A 19,866-nucleotide genomic window follows, 5' to 3' on the forward strand; every position below is an offset into this window, starting at 1 on the left:
TCGAAATATGAAGTTTAATAGTCTTGAAGTTAGATTATTGTGTCAATCATCGACGTTGATGTAGTTAGAACGTGTAGCAAAAGCCTCTATTCATGATTGTATAGACGTATTCATGTAGAATCAATTAGGTCTAAACAGGTCGTGAACTTTGATAAGAGAATAAAAGAGCGAATTCTACATTTAATCATAACCTGTCCCTAATTACGATGGTAGCAATCTATCTGTACAAGTGCTACTAGATCGGTATGAATGGTTACTTACCTTAAAAGCAAATATAAACGAGAAATTTCTATGGTTATTGTCTTGCTTTTATAAGAAAGTTTATACACGTAATTTTCAGACATGCCCATTCAGATATTATTAGCTCGAAATAGGTCATAAAGTTCTTTGCAAAAGTATATGAACGAAAAGATTCTACGGCTATTAGTGTAATATTATACAAGATTCCTATTCATAGAATTTCAGACGTACCTGTATAAATGCGATGAGGTCAAAATTGGTCATACAGTACTTTAAAAACGAATATAAACGACCCAATATAGTTAATGCTGTATCTACTATAGTTAAAAGTTCCTAGCTATAGTGTTTTAGCTATTTCTATGCAAATACTATTAGGTCGAAATAAATATTGAACTTTGATAAGGGGTAATACTGAACTAATAAATTGGAAATAATCTGTAGATATTCATGCCAAGTCTACTTATAATGTTTTAGATATGCAAATGCTGTAATGTTAAAATAGGTCAAGGAGTGCTTTGTAAGTGGAGATCTTTAAAGGATATCTGAATTCAAGGTATTTAAAATCTAACTGTAAAATGCAGAAGTAGAATAAATAATAGCTCTTATTTATCTGGAAGTCACTCCTACTTAGTTGATTAAAAGTCATAAAGCCAGCAATCATCCCTATCTAGTGACTTAATAGTTATAAACGCTAATGCCATCCATGAAAGTTACATTAATAAATTGAAATCGAATGAGTATGAACAGTATTTATTTCAGATTGACAAGCTACTGATCGTGAAACTGGGATTATAGACATAGAGACATCCTATGAACTATAATAGAATTCACGCTGAGGAAAATAATGACATTACGTAATGTTAGTATTCAATTGTTGATGAAATTCGAAATTATAGGAGTACTTACTACCAGTAAAGCTACTTTTGACATGGTTATAATCAAATTATTCCTAAATTTAATAAAATATAGGCCGCAGAGACTTTATTTCGTTACTTAAATCATAAAAAGAACAAAAAATGATCGGGCTGATGCTTTCATTAGTACGCTGATAATAAATTGTAACTCAAAATCATTCATGCATACGGATATGGGATAAAGAAATTAACTATTAATTCATATTAATAATATTATATCTTATACTTTATAGAAACTATATACCAACTGACAGTTGCTATTTATACGCCGATGAAAATCCCAGTCAAGAAGGCGTATATGGCGACGGATATTGTCTCTTAATAGCCGCCATGAATTCTAATCTATTGTAAAAATGCAGTGCGAAAATTTTCGCTTAATGAATTTGCTTGGTGATGGATTTACAGTTAGGCATATAAAGATATTAATGTGGGAAAATATTACTATTTTGCGCAGTATTAGCTCGTCATTTTAGAAAAATGGATTTAAATCAGTCTTGACAGTTTCATCTATTCATAGCCCAACATTTCGGGGGTAATTTGATTAATTAAAGTCAAGTTTACCACAGTAGTAACCTTTCTACGAAAGAGTCTTTATCTGAAATACATACACTGTACATCATGATGTACTGTAGCTAATCTGGAGCAATTCTAGAAATTCACCTCTTCATATCCATTCTCTTGTTATTTACTCATGTAATTGATCATTGCCCAGTTATTATTTAATTTAAGGTATTTTCTATTCTTGCAAGACTCATTATATTTCAGGCTTTAAGTCAATTTTTCATATTAGTATTAGAATAGAAAGCCTATCCTAAACAATAGTCTAGGTGATGCATTTCTTTAATCGAATTTTAAAGTCTATTTTGTTCTAATACATTGTTACTCTCATAAAAATGCTGACTTAGTTGCGTAAATATGACGTTGATATGAATTTAAAAATAGAATTACTTCGAAGTCGCTTCATAATTTTAATCATATTGTTTTATTAGTAATTGAAAGTATAGATTGAATTAAATGAAATTTAAGCCATTTAGTTACGGTAAAATGAATAAGGTTGTGTAGTAAAGTTATTAAGATCTGTTGTTTTCTAATAGAGAATTATTCTAAGTACAGATACACCAGTTATATTGTAGACGATAGTATAATATATCACACATAAAATTGATTCGAGGTCATTTCATAACTAGGTGTAACTATATTTTTAATCCCAACCAAACTATGCCGAAAGGATACTAATATGAAAACACCTATTCCAGTTATAATTAGTATATATGTTATACAGTAGGATTCCCTAATTGAGAATTCAGGTTTATATATTCTGCTATAGAAATGTTTCATCAAGATACTAAAATAAAGGACGCAACTTAAAAGAGCTTATACATAAGTAAGGAGAATAGAAGATTCTCTTGTCGAATTTTAATGATTAAGATATTTACTTCACTTAATAACTATATTTTATCGGTATATCGTTCTGGGAGATACAAATTAGAGCGTAAATTAATTGATTCCACAAATGCAACTGAAGCAAAGTTAGTTACTACCTTTAATTTGACTATTCGAGGTATTTTTAAATGGCGGAAATTTAACAAAATGATTATAAAATTACCTGAGGTTGCTATAAGTACAGTTAGTTAGATCAGAGACTACAAAGGGAGAAAACTTAACAGTCCATGGTGAGATCCTATAGCGATACGGTACTCAATGCCAATAATAGAAGTAGTCCGTTTAGAAGTGGCTAATGATTCCTTGATCAACATTGAGCAGCAGCTATAAGCAAGTTCCATTTCTTCATCGAACAAGTTCGTCCATGGCGCTAATTATGTTTTTAAAGTTACTGATATTTCAATTTTTATTTTAATATTCTGTGCTCAATATAAATTTATCAAAATTTAAATATAGCATCGATGTTTACATAAAGTGTACATTAGCTAAAGTACAATATTCCTACGCTATCGTTTATAGTAGTAAAATATCTTACTTATCATACTCCATGTAAATGAACTCTTATTATACTATTAATTTGGTACATGCCTATCCTTGCAATAACTGTAACTCAAATTTATTTAATTATTCTTCAATTTTTTTTGGATAAAAAGCAAGGAAAACATAGTAGATTAAAAGCTAATAAATTCAAACTGATAATTTTCTGCTTTTATTTTGATATAACACTTTAATATTAGAATATGGTAAGTCAACCTTTTATTGTAGGTATTATTGGTATCTTATAAGAAATTTTGCAATATACATGCAGCCTTCAATGGCTGTTATAAGTATCCGTAGTATTTCAGCTCTTCTGTGATTTATTGATGCACCGGATGTGATACACATCCGTTGCATTTTAATAAGCTGTTTAGACGAAAAATGAGAGGAGCATCCGTAATTAAGCTTTAAAGCGATATTTGTAAATTTTTATTTTTAAATAGCGTACTAATTTTTAACATTCGATAATTTTTATTCATAGGCTACCGCATGCACATCAACACCGGTAGTATTTCTAGTGTTTTTTAGTCCGGCTTTGGTTTATTTCTCAAGCTGTATAAATATCTATCGTAGACCAAAAACTACATGGACGAAAAGCAAGGACTACACATTGGATTAAAAGCAAGATTGTTTTATCTTTCTGTTTATGATATGAATAATAGGCCTAAAAAATATTTATGATGATTACTACTACAAAGTCCGATATTTACCAATGAAGTCGGGAGAATGTGTGTTGTACTCTTCAAATTATTGAGACACAATAACTTTATTTCATATTAATTCGTACTAAAGAAAATTACTACTTGCTTACAATTGATGCCCTTATTGAAGTAATATATTAAATTTTTATTGCTTATCGGTGTCGAAAATAGCCGCAGCTGGGGAAACGGGGAATTTAAAGGCTTAAGTACTCTTATCGATCAAAGTTGGCAAATCTTAATACTACCACTCACGTAGGATTGTTTACTATTGCTTGAGGATTGAAATTATTGTTGAGGTTCACGATGATTTTCAATTAGTTGACTCCAAAATAGTTACAAATACTTAAATAAATTGTCAACAAATGTGAATTCATATTTGAAATAAAGTTGCCTGGCTGACTTTATCCCTATTTCTAGAGCATGCTATAATCGTAACGTGAAAATTGTTCAGTTGTGTTCAATTTTTTCTACTTAGCTTAATATTGTTTTATTTCAGTTCACAGTTTCTGTTTAAAAAGCAATCGCTTTTGTTTCTAAAAGTTACTAAGGATGGTTTGTGCTGAAAGAGACTTGGAAAGAGAATTCGTACGTAAATAGCCGAAAACTTTGTAATTATATTTTATGGGAATTCCTTTAAAGTCAATATTTTGGTTATTCTCTGTGCTTGTAAAGACAATCTGTACAAGATAGCTTATGTTGGCTCAAAAATACGAGAAATTATCCATAAATAATGAAATCCTTGAACTTTGTGATTGGATAGATTGGAAAAAAAATCATTATCATTCTAATTTTGAATATATTTTGACTTTTGACACATTTTCTTGATGACTTTAATAATCATTTTCAAATATATTTTCATTAATTCCTCAAAATATTAAGACATTAGAGATCATAACATTGATTTCCACTTCCATGACGACTGTATATCCTTAATTCTCCATTTTCATTTTTTTTTACCTAAATTTGTTTGTTGACTGTCAATTCTCTCGCGTTTAGCCCCGTTTTATTAGTAAACAAGATTCATTACTTTACGATGGTTATTGTTATAATTCTAAGATTTCTTATATCAGATTTTTCTACTTAGTCTAAGGTCTAAGGTCTTGGTAGATAAAAGTTACTTCCAATTGTATTATTAATATATAGCGTATACTTTCTTACCTAAAGATATCCATGTCAACGGCTAATTACTGTTTATCTTACAACTGAGTAGCAAGAAATAACACCATGTTGTTTAAATCATTCCTTTATCTCATAGTGCACTTTGAAAAATTGTATCCCATACGTAGTTTATGGCAAGATCATTATGAATGAGTCTTACGTGAAATATCGACTTATTTATATAAACTATCTTTATTTTGATATACCTAAATCACAAATTGGTAGCAGAATTACTCGCATAAGAGTTCATAAACATGATAAGTTATGAATTCCTTAAATAAACAGAATATAGCCGGTTGCCTGGGATTATAACTTTATTTTTTACCAATAGTTTCTGACAATGACGATGATAAATTATTTTACCATTAAATCCATTTATTAAAAATGTTTTATTTTCAACATTACTTGAAGTACTAGCAATATTAGACGATAGTTTATAATATCGTAGGACAATTTATCCATAATTTAAGCAGTAAATTCACAAGATGATTATTAGTTTTATCAATTCTTCTCTTAGAAAGTATTAAAATTATTCACGGTTGTATAAGTAACTGTGTCAGCCGACGGTTGATGGCCAAGTATAATTAATGGTTTATTTTTAATAACAGTTCCTTAATTGAAATCTAGATTACTTTCAGCTTAGTGAGTATTGATTGCATAAGATTGGAATATATTTACTAGTAAAAGAACTACTTAAGTGGTTTACGTTAATTTTCAGCTTTCCTATTACAATTGGAATTTGGCGTGTTGCTACTGTTGATCAAAGTAGACTTGATTCAATCTAAGATGTTTGTAGTAGAATTAGGTTGCCAGAGATTTCTTTCGCTATATTATAGCAGCGCTTGACAAGGATTATATTTATTACAAATATGAACATTTAGCATGACTTCCACCTCCTCAAATTTTACTTCTGCTAAGACTAGGATTTCGATGAGCATCTATCTATTATACATTTTTTAATAGTTACATGATCGATTGCTGTTATATTTTGGTAGTTTTACCATTTGTTAGAAGGAATTTTAAGCATTTCAGAATACATATCACAAGGTAGTAAGGCTAATTATATCTAAATAGGTTGCACTTGAACATATTGATCATTAAAGGGAAACTTAATTATGACATCATCGTTATCTTCTATCGGCTTATAGAATTGATTTTTTAACAGTCTGTTGTTATTTACATAACAGCATAATTAATTGGAAGAGAGAGACTACACACCTAATTACAACGACCTAAGTTAATTGTATAAAAATGGAGAAATTGCAGTACTTAAGCGTTTTCATCTTTAGTCTAGTTAGAATCAGGTTAAACTTATATAACATATGTAGATTATTCATATCATTTCTAAAGTTTAGTTATTGATATTTTAACCCTTTTTTATTATAGATATATAAGCATAAACAATTCCAAGAGGTGAAACATGACGCCCAATTACAATATCGTTAATTTTATTATACCATGGATTGGGAAAGTCGCTAAATTTATTCATCTTTACGAAAGTAAGTATATGCGTCATAATTGGTTCTCCTTAACTTTAAATATTGACATTTTGACTGTTTTGTTGTTATGGATATGCCAACATAAACAACTCTATGAGGTAGATAGCAATATGCTATTTCAAAATAGTTTAATTTCTGTTGTCAAAAATTCAAGTTCTTAACTATGTTTATCTTCATTCTAGGATTGGACTTTAATTATGCATTTTGATTATAATTGATCTTTGATTAAATGTTCTTATTATATTTTAACCATTTTGTCCATCTAGAAATGTAATCTTAAACAATTTCAAAAGGCGGACAAATAGCAATGTTTACTTTGAAAAAGCAGCTAACTTGAGTATATATATATATATATGCAGATGCAAAGTGCCTAATCTTCTTTTTTTTATACGGTTGCAAATTAGAATTGCAATAAGAGTATCCATTTTTATAGATATTCTGATGTCTAGACATGACTGGATAAACATGATGCTAAAAGCAGAATGTACACTTGACAATGTCATTAGGTTAGATGACATTCAAATGTCTGTTTTTTAACTCAATGAGTCGGTCTTGTGTAGAAATACAGCAAAATATTATGATGCCAAATGTCGTAATAGTGATTAAGGCTAGTTCTTATAATGTAGAATAACTCAACCGTAAAATTGATTATAATAAATATCGGATAGTAATAAATCGAAACAAATCAGCTTTTTTGATGAGAAAGGAGATTATGGTAGGATAAGTTATCCTTCAGTTCGAGATCTTTCGTGGGTGCCCACACTGTTAATATTCTATTCTATTAAATTTTATTTTAATGTAATAAATGAACCTTGTTTAATCTTATAAAGACAGTACAGTTGTAGACAGGCAAAAATGTAGTTGTAGTACTCATTATTTACCTTACAGTTGTAAATAAAAATGGGAAGGATTGAGACAGAACCTTATGATTTACTTGATACTTATTTCAAGACAAACTGCCCACACTGTCGCCATCCTCTTAACTTAGTTAAATATATCCAATTCAACTGATAATATGAAGATCATCATGATAATTTAAGGCAAAAATATAATAGGGCTCAATCATTTCTCAAACTATTGTAACTAAATAGGACAAGGATTTTCCTGAAGCGTTGACGGTGTAGCATAAATTCAGTTCAACATTTTTATGCTACCATTTTAAGTCAATTTACTACGAATATCCCAGATGCTCTGATTATCCTATAAGGTTTAAGTTTCTTTATTGAGTGATACTGAGAATTGAATTCTATTTTTATTACGAAATAGTTGTATATAGGAATGTTTACAATTACATCGATTCTATACAAAGTATTATCGTATAAATTATTTTTATGGTAATATTATTTTATCTATTTCCTGGTTGTCTGGTACTGCTTAAAGTAATCTGTTCCTTGATTATTTGATGCTAATGAAACTGCTCTTAAGTAGTACTAAGAATATGTCACGAAATCCTTTCAGTTATAATGCATCATATTGAATTAAGTTTATCCAATATCCTATGTATTATCCGTAAAGCAATTTATCTATTCTCGATAGAAATTTAGGCTCTTTTTATATATTCTAACTTGCTGCTAGCCTTTCTATGAATTGTAAAATTTTCTCAAATCAATTTAGTATTTATTGATTTAATATTAATTTAAAAAATTCTAGTTCTACAATGAGCTCTTACGCAATTTACCCTGAGATATTTTAAAATTTTTTAATCTACATGGCTTTTAATCTTGCTGTACTTTATTTGTGAGCGCAATATGTTTCCGATATATGTCAAGTTTATCTACGAGATCTAAAGCATCTAGAGTCAATTTAACTTGCAAATTGCGATCTTATCTCTACTATAAAATATTTCTCCCCGTAATAAGCTACTGTATGAATTAAAGCTGCTCCCAAAATTTGAAATTGAGGTAAGTTAATATTTTCAGATTGTATCTATGAATTGCAATTTAGGTCTGCTACGAAAATGTTTCAAGTACGATATGCTTCTTTCTGAATCAGTTTTGCTAGAAATACAGAATACATTAAAGTAATTCAAATATATCACGGTTAAAAAATTAATTCTCCACTGTAAGATATCAGTGTTATTAGTATGCTTTTATTGGATCAAGTTTACTCAATAGTTTATAAATTGAAGTAAGATAATATTTTCTCAATAAAAATAAATCCTAATTCGTGTTCTGGCACAAAATAATTGTATGTGCATTATGCTACAATATAAATTAAGTCTACTCTATAAATTTTTAATTGATATAATTTAATATTTTGGAATTAAATATAAATTCTAATCGTATTTCTATTCTTAGAATGATTCTGTTCGGATCACGTCTGTCTAGAAAAATTGAAATGAAGCAAATTACCCAACAGCTTATAAACTGAGGATATTTAATAGTTCCAGATTCAATATAATTCAAATCACTTTCTGCTTTGCTATATTTCTACCCATAGTATTCTTTTATTTGAAGCAAGTCTACACAACATATTATAAATTGAAGCAGCTCAATATTTTCCAACTAAATGTAAATTATAGTCGAATTTCTTCTGTGCAATAATTATACCCATAATATACTTTTAATTCGAATTAAATCAACTCAGCAACTTATAAATTGAGGTAAGGTTTATGATTTCTAACGAAATATAAATTTTTATCCTATTTCTGCTGAGTAATACTTCTATCTATGGTATGGATCTGTTTAAAGGAAAATTTATGATACCGTTTATAAAATAAAGCAACGTAATGTTTTTCGATTACATACTCGCATGGTATAAATACAATTCCTATCTATACCATGAAATATTGATATTCTCAAGAAACTAGTATTTAAAGTAAATCTGCTTAATAGCTTGTAAATCCAGGCAAATTTATATTTCTTCATTCAATGTAAATCTCAATTCGATCTCTAATATTCAATATTTATAACCATTACAAATATGTGTATACCTACTGTCACCTGAATTGAATCTACTTGAAGAATTATAAATTGCAGCTATATAATATTTCAAAGTTTCAATATTTCAAATATTTTTTAATTACTCTAAAACGCTTTTTGGAACATTTCTACTACTTGACTTCATTGCGATAGAATCTCAGTTCTATTGGTGTTGCATGAACTAGTCACGAAATGATTATATATTTAATTAAACTGATGATTAGTAGGATAAAATAAAGCAATATTGTATTAGTGATATAGTTGTGTCTACATTCTTCATCAATGTTATTATTAGCGGCTACCTATGGCTTTCCTTTTCATCTATAAATTGAGATTATCATGTTGTTGTTGACTTGCCAATTTCAAGTAAACAACTGGACAAATATTAAAGTATGAAGATATTTCTCTTCCAATTTATCGTCATCGATAAGTAAAGACATAATATCATATACTTATGATAGTTTTATCCGAATTGAATAAATCATGTATGTTTGTTGTCGGTGAACATTTAGAAGGAACGTAACTAATTTCTTCATTTATTTTCTTCTATCTTGACAATCATCGTCACATTAGAGTAAAATATGATGATGCGGACATCAAGGAAAATGTCATTGAATGATGGATAGTTCGTGCTAGTTCATGTTGCTATTCTATTATTTTGCTAATCACCAAGGCAGCCTAGTCAGGCTAGACTATCAAACATGATTGAAAATAATTGATTTGATTGGAAATGGGATAAAATTAGGTATTGTTTTCTCATCAGCTGCATGTACAATAGATTTGAGTTTTAATTATATAGTTAATAGAATATTTCTAGCCATCATTGCTTTTATCTATCATCTAGGGCAGGATCTAAAATTAGTTCTTTTTCTTCTCTTTTTTATTTTCAAAATAGAATAACGTATTATTGATGGGAGAATAATTAAAAGATGATGATTCTATCCAAAGTCGAAGAAAGACTTTTATTAAATTTGATTAAACATCAATCGCATATTGTATCGAAGCTTTCTTCTGCAAGTAACATTCAGAAAAAGTTGAAGTCGTTAAAGTAGAGCTTGAATGACAGAACAACTTTATATCGTTGGCATTTACGCGTAGCAGAGTAGCAATTCGAACCAAAAATTTTCAACAGCTTCCATTCCTATCCACCCATACCGTCCTTGGTCAACTTTGGCGTCCTCATCTTCCGATCTTCATATTCTCTATGTCTTAGTAAAGCATACGAAGTAAGTGCTTACTCATTCGTCTGTATTTTAAATATTAATACGCTAGTAAAATGGTTTAAACTTTGTTGATAGCTTTTTCGATTTATTTTACTATCCAAAATGATGCTAGCAATCTTAGCGGGTTTATTATTTGTTTCGATTTATATCCTACTCTGTTTTTGACTTTCCCATTTTAAAATGTCCTTAACAACCAAAATGGCGAATGATTAGTCTATTTTCCTCTCCTCCAATATACTCCCATGAATCTATTATAGTCCTTTAACTTATTATTCCACATAATGATGTAAACTTAAAACTTAAAAATTTTTGTAATTAAGTCCAGTAGAAATGAATTCAACGGGTAAACTATCGATCCACACTACTGGGTTATGTTATTTTAATTGTGGTATCTTATTTGCGTCCCATTTCACTTCTTTCCCATTCTTGAAACGATTATCTATATGTAGTGAAACACACAGAAATGGGCGATCATCTATTGCTTTATGATTTATAGCAGCTAAACGTAATGTTGATAATGGTTATATTGAACTAGCCATTATTGAACTTTAGATATCGATTAAGGCAGAAAAATTATTTCTATCATTCTTTTTTTTTATATTTTTAGTCATCTTTACTTACTAATAGTGTTTGTGATCTTTTCCTTCATAACCTTGATTAATTACAATTACTCGTTTTAAAATATCGATCGGATTAAGCTGAAATTGTTGAAGGTAAGCGAGATGATGATTGAAATGGAAGGAGATTACTTGGCTATACGATGGAAATAAGGTTCTTGAATACGTTAATTGCATTTTCCCTTAACTGGCCGAAACTATCTGGTAGACCTTCTCTTAAGCGAGAGGAGATTAAATTTGAATGAGAATACCAAGCTACGCTAATGAAATAATGTTCTTAACCACGTTAATTGCAATATTCCTTGACCGATAGAAACTATCCAGCAGACCACCGTATTAAATTAGATTGAAATGCCCGGCCATATTATGGAGATTGTTCTGAAGACGTTGATTGCGTTTTCACTTGATCAATGAAAACAGTCTTATAGACTATCATTAGAGTGACAGGATGATTAAAAATTGGAATAAAAATATCGGTCTAGCTTCAGAAATAAGGCTGTTATACACATTTATTGCAATTTCTCTTGATTGATAAAAGCTATCTAGTTGGCTATTAAATTTGAATCAAATACCAGGCCATATTATGGAAATAGTTCTGAGGTCATTGATTACGTTTTATCTTGATCGATGGCAACTTTCTTGTAGACTATTGCTCGAGTGAGAGGATGATTAAAATCGGAATGAAAAGCCGGTCTATGATATGGAAATAACGCTCACACATTTTCATAGCGATTTCTCATGATCGATGGAAAAGTTAGGTAGGCTATTCAATTGAATGAGAGTACCTGGCTATGCCTCGGAAATAATGTTCTTAAAGCACGTTGATCGCATTTTTCCTTGACCGATAAAAACTGTCTGGCAGATTATTCAATTCCAATGAGAATATTAGGCTATTCCATGGAAATAAAACCCTTGAACATATTGATTGCATTTTCTCTGGATTGATGGAAACCGCCTAGTAAACTATAAGTGAAATAATGATTCAACTAGAATGAGAATACTGGTCTATGTTATGCCAATAACGTTCTTGAATACATTGATTTACATTTTATATTGGCCGATGAAAACGATCTGGATAATTCTCTTTTTAATAAAGCTATGATGAACATTGAGGATGATAGAGAAAAGTAGTATACTTCACGGATGCTGCCATATCAACCGGCCTGCTGAATAGGATCAACTTGTTGATGGCAGAAGTAAAAGAGAGCAAAAAATTATACTGCAGTATACTTACCGTACTCGTCAATATTTAGTCCATGATTAGGACACCAATAACAGCAATAAATTAAAATTTAAATATAACTTGATTGTATTATATTACAGTCGAAATAGCAATGATTTATATGGATATGGTATCATATTGGTCAAAGATAGGATGCAAATTAATTTAGTATTAACAGAGTGATCATGTGAAAAATGAAAACGAACTGCTCCATCATGATGGAGACATAGTGTACAAGGATTTCATTGGATTATCCATCCACCATACCCATCATAAAGTGTCACTTTCTTCTTCACTTTCCTCAACATCTCCATCATGGCTTTGTATTCTTATTAGAGTGATGATTAACGAGTATCTATTCATCAAATGGGATGTCTATTAATACGGGTGTTAATCATGCATGACATGGCGTTGACTACAAGGGAGCGAGAAAAATTCAACGTGATTAAAAAATTACTTTTGGAGTCGTTTAGCCATGGGTAGTTGTGGCCAAGGCTAGATTATTTTACTGGGCTGCTTGCTGTCTCATTTTTCTGGAGGTTTAATACTGCTGACAACTAATATGCAGCGATGTTATGCTCAGAGAAGGAATGGCGATACTTTTGGGATCAATCAACGGCTATTCTCTGCCGTTGCGTAGCTACCGCTATTTTTCTCGATATGAATTCTACCTTCTTTATTGCTTCCATTAATTAATCTGATATGTATTAACCATTTTATACATTCTGAGAACAACTAGTCCGTAGATTATAGACATTGTTTCTAAATTACTATGAGTCATAAAATTATCAATCGTAAAGTGAGCTCGGCTGGGAGATTCTAGCAGCATCAATGATGATTTTAATGGTGTTCTTCTTGAAAATTTCATATTAACTTCAAGTACATGCATGGAATTTTATGACATGTAATCACAGTGGGTTAAGACCATTGTTTGCATAAAGAAATGCTTTCATGTTCTAGTTAGACTAAAGATTAACAGCAAGTTTAAGGGAAAATCTTTCATAACAGAGAGCTAGTCCTTTGCCGTGATTGGAATAATGCCATAATTGTTCTGAAAGTACTTTGCGATAAAATCAAAGTTAATATAGAGAGGCAAATGGTTTTCAGCTGTTTGAGATTTTACGATTTATTTTAAATGTAGGATCAATTCACTCGTATTAGGATGAAGAAACATTAATAAACATATTAGAATGAAATTATATACGAATAATAGCGTTAAAGATAGGAGTATGGACGATCCCAGGGTGTCTTTGCCTCTACTGTATAGTTTATTTTAAAAGTAGTGGTCGATGTAATTATTTTGGAATCAAGAAACCTTGATAAATATTTTAGATTAAAGTTGGGATTAGTGATCATGGTAAGAATAAAGGAGATCGTAGTCTATCTTTGCTTATACTTTTAATTTATTTGGGGTTTCATGCAATACCGTCGTGTTGGAAGGAAGAAGCTGTCGTGATCTATTTTAGAATATGAAGTTAGGTTAATAAAGATGATAAGAGTCAAAGAATCTTAGTCTATCTTTGCTTGTACGCCTAATTTATTTTAGCTTTTGAGTTCATGCCGTTGTGATGGAATGAGAAAACTTTCATGATCTATTTCAGAATAAAAATTGTATTAACGATAAGAATAAAGAGGATCTTGGTCTATCTTCGCATGTATAATTTATTTTAGCCTTTGAGTTCAAACAGCTGTTTTGAATTGATGAACTTTCATGGCCTATTTTAGATTCAGCCTTAACTATTAGAGCAGAGAGAATCTTAGTTTATCTTCGCTCTTGCAATTCAATTTAACTTTTGGTTTCATGCACTTGTTATGGAACGAGAAAACTTTCATAGTCCATTTTAGAATCCAGTCAGCGTTGCGAGTTAGAGTAAATATATTTTCGGTTTACCTTAACACTGCCATTTAAGTTGTTCTGCAAAAAAAATTCCATGATTTACTTCATTACGGGTACAAATTTAGCTTTAAACAGAAGTATGGTAAATGTCTACTTGAATTGCTTTAAGTTATCTGCATTGATTCATATTTTCACTGAGATAAATATCGAAGGATAAAAGCAAAATTTTTTCATACCAGCAATCCTTGGCGAGATTGAAAATAGTTGCTGCAATAAAGCAATCATACAGATAGGATTAGTGCTAGTTTGTCTAATGAGCCATAATCAAAAATAAGAGCAATCCAATTCTAAATTCATTTTACCTTTCATCATCGATTATTGAAGTAGTTGCTCCGGATCAAATAATATCTAACTCTATAACGTTCTAAGTAATCAAGTTGAAATGAGCAAGAAGAGCAAAAGTTCTTCAGCCTATTCTTGTAATACTGTACAGTATTTGAAAAGGTCATGGACCTGTTTCAATCCGGTGACTAATGCGCTTTATACGAGTGTAAAAGTGAGTAAGAGATCCAATAATTTCAATATAGTTTAGATGTGGTATCGATATCACTCTTATAATACTAATGGGTGGAAGAAGAACGTCAATCATTATAATGCAGTTTGGCTATAGTAAATATGGTTAGTCTAGATGTGCTAGATAGAGTTTCAATATGTTCATCTAGTTATCGATTAACAAAATAGAGTATCCATGTTACCTTGTACAGTAATATTAAAATGAAGAAGAAGAGCCATACTCACGCCGATAGAAGGTCGAGATAACTCTTTATGATTATGTAAAAGCGACAAAAAAGAGTCGCTTTAATTACTCGTTGCAGTTAGGATCGATATTAATCTGAAGAATAATGTCAATATAAAGAAGAAAGACCCACCAATTTAGAATTAGAATCGAGAATACTCCTTCAAATAATATCAAAGTGAAGAGAAAAGCTACATCAATTGCCTTTAGAATCTAGATTACTCTTTAAATAATGTCAAAGTGGAGAAGAAAGCTCCACTAGCTTCAATTAGAAGCGATATTACTCTTAAGAATAATGTAAAAGTGAAGAAGAAAGCCACACCATTTGCTATTAGCATCGATGTTGTTCTTTACAATAATATCGAGTGAAGAAGAAAGCTCCATCTGTTTCAATTAGAATCGTTATTACTCTTAAAAGTAATCAGTGTCAAGTGATGAAGAAAGTCACAATAATTACAGTTAGCCTCATTATTAGTCTTTGGAATAATGTCAGAGCGAAAAAGAAAGCCACACTAGTTTCAATTAAAATCGATATTGCTCATTAAAATAAATAATAAATGTCAAAGTGATGAAGGAAGCCACGCCAATGGCAATTAGAATCGATATTACTCTTTACAATAACAGAAAAATGGGGATAAGGCCACAATAATGTCAATATAGGATCGATATTACTCTTCATGATGATATCGAATTGAAGAAGAAAAGTCATAATATTTTGAACAAATTAAGCTACGTGCCCAATACCGTAGCAGTAGGCTAATGCTGTCGCATATGGTGCAATTTTTCCTAGTATCTATAAATCTGAATGTTGTGGTCTTGGATGAAAGAATAATCATAAGGCATTTAATCATGAAGTCAAAATAAACAAGAAGAGAGGGAAAACACGATATCACTGTATTTTAGACTTGGTTAACTACACAAATTAACGAGATTAGAAAAAGTTAAAGTATTTTAAACGTCGGCAAAGAGGATTCATGTCCTCGCATAAGATCACTTAGTATATTTAATAGCCTTAATAACGAAGTAAACTTGAGTAAAAAGGAGCTTGTAATTTCACTATATTTTATCCTTCGATGAGGTGGACTACTGTTATTATTTAGAAATAAATTTAAAGTGAACAAGAAGAGAGGGGGAGGAGGGTTGGGAATATCTTCACTCTAATTTCGTCTTCGTCGAAGAGGATTGATGTCGTCGCTTAGTATCCAGAATATTCTCAATCATGAAACCAACGTGAGCAAAAAGGGCTGAAGTAATTTTACGGTATTTTAACCGACGTTATGGAGGCGTTATTTAGGATCATTTAGTGTCTATATTATTATCAATAACAAAGTCGATTTGAGGGAAACGAGCCAAAGGAATCTCACGGTATATTAACCTTTAACAAGGATTAATGTCGTTGTTCAGGATCATCTAGTATCTATCTATAATGCACATATTCTTAATTATGAAGTCCATGTGAATAGAAAGAAGTAAAGGAACTTTACGGTATTTAACCTTAGACGATGAGGATTAATGTTGATGTTGTTATTTATAGTCATCTAGTATTTACAATATTTTTAATAACGGAATCAATGCGAGTAGAAAGAGCCATAGAATTTTCACGGTATTTTAATCTTCGACAAGGAGGATTAATGCCGTTGTTTAGGATCATCTCATGGTTATAATAATTCTAATAACGAAATCAACGTTAGTGCGACAAAGTGGATTAATATCGTTAGCTAGGATAATCTAATATCAACAATATTCTTAATTGTAAAGTTAAGGTGAGTAAAACGAGCCAAAGTAATTTCATTATAAGTTGGGAAACAAGACAGTGAACTCAATAGTGTAGCATAGGATAGAATGATGTCTTTATTATGCTTTAGAATCAAGCCAAATTAAACATGATAAAGGAAAAATATATCATTTCACTTCATTTTAGTCTTCTTGAGATGAATTGATGCAGCTCTTTAGCATTATTCCATGTCGAAACGGTGATATTCTATAATATAGAGTCGAAGTCGACAAGAAGTGAAAAATCATTGTCAATTAATCATCTTTGGTAGCGTCAGAAGCGCATGCAGTCATCTAAGATACAATATTGATGCTCTTTTACTATCCAGTGTCATTTTCCAGTCGAGCATATACTATTTTCCATTAATTAATAATTTATCTAGTCTCCAATCAATAATCGCTACAATCAGCCATTCAAATCGATATTCATCCTATTTTAATCTACTAAAAATAGATTATTCGTAGTGGATAATCGTTGCCGGTAGACTATCACTACCATCAGCTCTTCAGGCCATTATTCATCCTGTTTCAATCCTTCGCAGATAGATTATTCCTCGAGGTATTAGTCACCATCAGGCTATATACATCACTTATTTAAGCTAAAATTTATCTTTTTTCAGTCCATCGAAGACCAATTATCCCTCAGGGAGGCAGTTGCCATAGGGCTATATCCGCTACCTGCTCTTGAAGCCAATACGTGTCCTAATTCAATCAGTCCAAGATAAGTTATTCCTACTAGATCATAGTTATAATCAAGTTAGAACTATCAAGAGCTCCTCAGGCCAAATTCGTTATATTACAGTCAATCTAAGATATATCAATTAATTATTATTGGGGGTAGTAGTTGCTATCAGATTATAACGATATTAAACATCTTCTCCATAAATCGAATATTCAAGCGAAATTTACTATTCAATATAGAGAAGCTAATCTTTGCTGTCTTCATATTATTAATAGGATTTTATCATGGGTTGTTCATCATCTTCCAATTCGAAAATACCAATTAATGTCGTCAAACCTGAAAGTACAAGAGCATCGACCATTAAATCGGATAGTCGGAATTTGGAAGAAGAAAAATCGCCTACATCTAGCCAATCAACCAAAGGGAGTAAGAATAAAATATCGTTCACCAACAGAAAAATAGCAGAAACGAAAGTAAGTCAGTATCACCTGGTTGGTGTCATTAATATCAATCGATACGTTTTTCTACTCTACTTCTTTTTTTGTTATGATGGATTAACTTTATGAAACTAAAATCATTTCCTAAAATTTTTTTCTATACGTTAAAAGCAAAGTATTGTTGTGTATCATCTTCCATTCCCATCATTGCTTTATTCCATGTGCTTTACCAGCATGGTCGTTTCTTCTCGATTATGATGTAGGCTTTTACTATAGACATTAAAAATTCTTTAGGGGCTTTCATAAAGCTAAATGGACTAAGTATTTAATAATATGATGTAATAGCAAGCATGATTTTACCCCTACTTTTATATATTATGATACAGTAGTGTCTTTAACGGCCGACGATTCTTGCTAACACTCTATTTTATTTCTTTGTAACTTCTCATATGCAAAGTATTTTTAAGAGCGAGCCTTACTTATACTTAGATCGAAATAGTTTGTTAGCTGCACCCAATTTATTCTCAATGATTATTTCCAACTCTATTTTGACCAATGAATATTCTATCGACTAAGAGAGTTACTAGCTGTCGTTATTAGCCGATTAGCGGTAGCTTATCTCATGTCTTAGCGGCTATTGACTTGTAAAGAGATTTTATTTAGAAGTAAATCTATCTCTATTGGATTTTAACTTGTATAGACAGCTTATTCCTATTCTATGCCCTTATTGAGCGAGTATTTGGTGATTTACTATAGTAATTCTTCTTCTAGCCCATCATAATTCTTGTCAGGGGTAGAACTTTATTGAACTTCTATTTACACAGATACCTTAGCCCTGTTCTATCCCTTTCTGAGTAAACATTTGGCAATTTGCTTTTGCTATTTTTCTTCAAAATGGACCCGTTCTAATGACAGCTTGATTAGGAGATAATAATTTCTAAAATAGTCTAGCATAAAAGATTATATGCGGTTGTATAACTTGTATTAAAATAAGATCTGAAAGATTAACTAGGTAGTTCTAATTAGATTATATACAACAGATTATAGATGTTATTACAATCGCTAATATCCGTATCTAACAATTGAACATTGCATCCGTTCATAAAATACTTTATCATTTTCTTGATTTTAATCACATATGCGACTGTGTTTAACAAATAAAACATGAAAAAATTCCATTGCTAGATAAAGCTGATCTTTTTTAAAATACGTTGTATCTGACATCTATTTTCGTTTGCTGTAGCTATGTTACCCGAAGCTACTGGATGTTCATTCTATTCATGTGTATAGCTGATATAAAATCTAGGTTGATTTTAACATTGCAACGGATAATCATCCATTGATCACATAAACAACCTAATGCAATCACAACAACGTATACCTCTAAATAACCTCTCTATATTCAATATACCAGAAAAAACGAAATCGTATTTGCTTAATTATATTTATCATTAGTCATCTAAAATGCAAGCTACCAGTGTGCCTTTGCTATTCCCAAAGATACGATCAAGAATCGAATTAATCTTTGCATTATCTAAATTAAAACGACAGGCTACGAGATTTGTTTATTTTATTTTCATAATGGATGTTACTGTACACTCGTACTAACAATCAAAGTACCATATTCCAACTCCAAATACCTTACCCTAGACTTTCTTTATTACCGATGAATTAGCAAACTACCAATACTCATTTAAAATTAAGGCAAATGAAATTGATCTTGTGATTTATTGCATAAAACCGACAATCAGATTACCCTTTCTACTACACAAATTAAACTACGAGCTCTGAGATTTGTTAGTTTATTTCCACAGCATCAACTAAACTTTCTTTATGTATACACAAGTATATTAAAGAATTTTACGT

Source organism: Trichoplax adhaerens, genomic scaffold (assembly GCF_000150275.1).
Source record: "Trichoplax adhaerens TRIADscaffold_38 genomic scaffold, whole genome shotgun sequence".
In the NCBI taxonomy this organism is placed as follows: domain Eukaryota; kingdom Metazoa; phylum Placozoa; class Uniplacotomia; order Trichoplacea; family Trichoplacidae; genus Trichoplax; species Trichoplax adhaerens.